The sequence below is a fragment of the Gastrolobium bilobum genome, unplaced genomic scaffold (assembly GCF_033153095.1).
Source record: "Gastrolobium bilobum isolate Gb01-03AN ecotype WA unplaced genomic scaffold, APGP_CSIRO_Gbil_v1 utg18713, whole genome shotgun sequence".
NCBI lineage: Eukaryota > Viridiplantae > Streptophyta > Magnoliopsida > Fabales > Fabaceae > Gastrolobium > Gastrolobium bilobum.
In genome coordinates this window covers 247,758-251,968 of record NW_026896840.1, presented here as the reverse complement: position 1 = coordinate 251,968, position 4,211 = coordinate 247,758, and positions in this window count along the sequence as shown.

Below are 4,211 nucleotides of genomic sequence, written 5' to 3'. Positions count from 1 at the left end.
AGGTCTCTAAACTCATTTTGCTCATTCTAAGCTCTACCAGTTGATTCACAATAATACAAAACATCTGGCAGAAAGCATTGTTCATGACATAGTCATGATTATAGTCAAAATACTCGAAATCACGCTTTGAATCTAATTAGGACATTTAAATCCTCAAATTAAATCTCTAATTGAGATTTACTTGATAGGGTCATTATATGCATTGTTACTGTTCATGCAAGAGGAAAAATGTGGTGGTTTTCATGGATTCAAAGCTTGTAGAATAACATTTGGGTGTCTTGGATTTTATTTGAGGTAAGAAACTTCAACTTGAGTGGTTATAAGTTCAAGTTGTAAACTTAGGTTTTCAAGAATATTTTGATGAATTTGATGCCTTTGGATCATGGAATTGTGCTTGGCTTTGATCATTGAATATGTTTCTTATTGGTTATGGAGTTGAATAAACCATATAGGTGTTATTGAAAGTTGGCAAATCTCATGAATTTTCCTAGGCTAGGTTTTGGCCATCAAGAGGGAAGCATGTTTAAAATGTGTTTAAATGTTGTTTTCATGATGCTAATGATTCCTTAGATGTGTTGATCTAAGTAGAGTGATTGGTTGGTCACTTGAAAGCATGGACACATCATGGACACATTGTATGGTCATTTCGGCTAAGCAATAGAAAAACCATATGGAGAGTTGTTTTATATAATGATGATGAACAATTATAAGATGTTAGGGTGTAAATGAACTTTAAGATAGTCATTGAATAGCTTGGCAAATGCATGATTTTATGATGCTATGTCTCAGCCTTTTGTGGGAAAATGTGATTGAAAACTTGCTAAGTTGTGTTTGTTCCTTAGAAGGTTGTTCAAGTACTATTTCAAGTATGTTCAAGTCTAGAAATACCTAATTTTTATGTTTATGGCTAATGATATAATATTAGCAACTTGAATAATTGGATACTTAGGTCATGACTTGTATTATGACATGTATTGACATTTAAATATGATAAGAAAGGGTTTGCTGTGAAAGAAATATGATGGAGCCAACCTAATCATGACTTTCGCAATTTTGATGAATATGTCAAGTGTTGGACTTTGATGCTTAACACTTGGAAATGAAGCTTAATTGGTATTGGTTATTTGGTTGATAACCTAGGTTGAACACAAGTGAGATTACCTTGAAGGATCAAGTCTTGGAGTGACTTTCTTGGTTTCCAAGTAAGCTTGGTATTCGATCATCGAGATGTAAGCTTTTGGTTTAGGAGCTTTCTCCTTCATTTTATGTTTCACTGTGGTCCAATGGAACTATGGTATAGTTAATTATGCGATTGGATGTTAGATACCTAGTATAAGTGCATTCATGTAGAGAAGTATGCAAGATATGTGATGTGATATGTTTGATTTGTGGTTCATCGCCATTGGACAATTTTGCATTCATATACTTTCATTGAGGGACCCAAGCCTGGAGAGTATGTAATGCTAAGGGACTCAAGCCTCACAACATGAAATCCTTAGGGACTCAAGCCTTTGGATCTATCATGTGTAATCTTTTGGGGGGACTCAAACTCTCAAAAGATTCTGTTAAGACTATCCATTTGAAGACCCAAGCTCTTGGAAGTCTCATGTGAATTATGATTTGTAATGATGTGTGCTATGCTTTATATTCGACCTCTCATGCAGGAAGTGAACTCATGGGAGGAGATTACTCCATAAACCCTGAGTTTACTGAGATATTGAATTTCACCCTGTTTGGGGACATGTTTCAGGTAGGACAGTAGCAGGAGAGCCCTTATCGGGCTAGAGGACTCAGCTAGATCATTCATGTAGTTCTTTATTTTGGAGAACTATATATATATATATATATATATATATATATATATATATATATATATATTCTTTTGGGCAAGATGTATGACCAACCACTGATGTATATGGCTTGTTATTATTTTGAGATACATAATTAGACATGATGTATGTATATTTTGCAGTTCAGGCATGTATGTATTTATCCAGTGATATACTTTCGTTAGTAGCATATACAAGTATGTATGTTGTCAGGTTAGATAGCATGAGTAGTGGCATGGAGCCTATAGTTGTTTGAATCCATGGATAGATTCTAGGTTCGTTGATTGGACTTTTTATGTTATGTATATGCTAGACTTTTTTGATTCTCAGGGATTGTATATAAGAGTGGGATTTGATCCCTAGATTGTCCAGTTTACAGCGAACATACTTTCTGTGCGCTTTTGTTCGGGTCAGTATGTGTTATCATACCCGGATAGTTTTTGACCATTACTTATAGTTACATGGTTAATAAGTAAGACTATTGTGCATATATGAGACTGTACAATTGAAATTATATGGAAAAAGGTTATATGCAATGCAATACATCAGAAAAAGAAAAGGAAAAAGTTAATTCACAAAGTTACATATGTTAATAGTGAAACTTTAAGTGAAGTCTTCCGCTTAAGCATTTACTTTATGTTGCACTTTTGTACCATATACATGATAACTAATTGGCTCGAGAGGGGACATTACATTACACACGAATTCCATTATGTAATTCTTGCACTAATTTTTTTATAATAACAATAGAAAGGTAAATTTCAACTCATTCTATCTTTTCTTTTCCTAATAAATGAGATATAAGAAATGTTGTGAAGAAAATTATATATAGAAAAAATATTTTTCTATTTATCTGAATTTATATCCTGATTAATTATGATAATAATAAATGACTTTTTTTTGGTCCTCCTTATTAAAGTCAGTAGCTTTGTTTTGATATTGTTCCATATCAGTTGAAAATTTTTTGAGCTTTGATTTGATGTTGTTGTACTTGTAGGTTCTAAACTTAAATCTCTTCTTTACCTTCTATATTTTACTCTTGGAGATTATTTTCTCCAAGATGATTCTCGAGGCTTTAGACCTTTTGTTTCATAGGTTTGAGTCGTCATCTAGTATACTAGACATGGCTTCATCATAGTTAAGATCCCAATGAAAACTTCCACCTTTCATTGCCACTGACATTAATTCAGAACCATTAGAATATAAGATTTTGCAGGTACGGTACTTAAAGATTAGGCTATAATTGCTTTCCAATATTTGTCCTATATTAAGATCTATGTTTGGAACATAAAGGACATTGAGAATGATCTTATTACCTGCACTAGTATTGATCAAAACATAAATTTGCTCTTTAGTTTTGATGACATTTCCGTTTGCAAGCTTTATATTAAGGAACTAGTTTTCCTCAAGTGTTTTTGAGAAAATTGTCAACCATTATCAATTAGTTATGGTTCTTTGTTACTGCTTGTGTCAGAGCAAACCAATTAGTTAATTATAAAATACAATATAAGAATATAAAGGAGGATCGGAGGTGAAGTGCATCCTGGCTACAGTCTTTTTACAATTTTTACTCAATCTCATACTTTCTTGACATTCTTGATAATTATTGCATGCTTTTAAATATTATTGTTTTTAAATTTCTGTTTTTAAAATTCCAACAATCAATCACTTTCACAAATCAAACAAATTTTATTTTCCAACTTATGGGGAATAGTTAAATTAATACTTGGTGCACTAATCCTCGTGGGAACGATATTTACTTATCATTTTATTACTTGAAACGAACGGTATACTTGCCGATTTCACAACAAGTTTTTGGCGCCGTTGCCGGGGATTAATTACGCCAATATTAAATTTAACTTTCGATCTTTAAGATTGGACTTTTTTTATTTTTATTTTTATTTTATATTTTTTACTTTTTACTTTTTTTAAAAAAAAATTTAAATATTTTATTTTTATCTCATTTTTTTTATTTCAATTTTTTTTTGTTCATAGCTTTTAGATCTTTATATTTGGATTTTTTTTATTTTTTATTTATAATTTATAATTTATATTTTTATATTTTTATATTTATCTATTTTAATTTATTTTAAATTTTTTTATTTTTTATTTCGGTTTTTTTTATTTTTATATAAAAAAATTTGTTCTCTATGATGTACTATTAGGCTTTTTCACCCTTTTGTCCCTCATTAATTATTTAATAACCATTTTGTCCTTTATTCAGAACTATCTACCAATCTGCCCCTCTTTAATCGATTAAATCAAAAATTTAATCGATTAACTGATCAAAAAAGAAAAAAATCGTTGACTTGAAGATTTAGTCGATTAAATCTCCCTATTTAATCGACTAAATCTCCCATACATAAGGTTGTTCTTCTGATA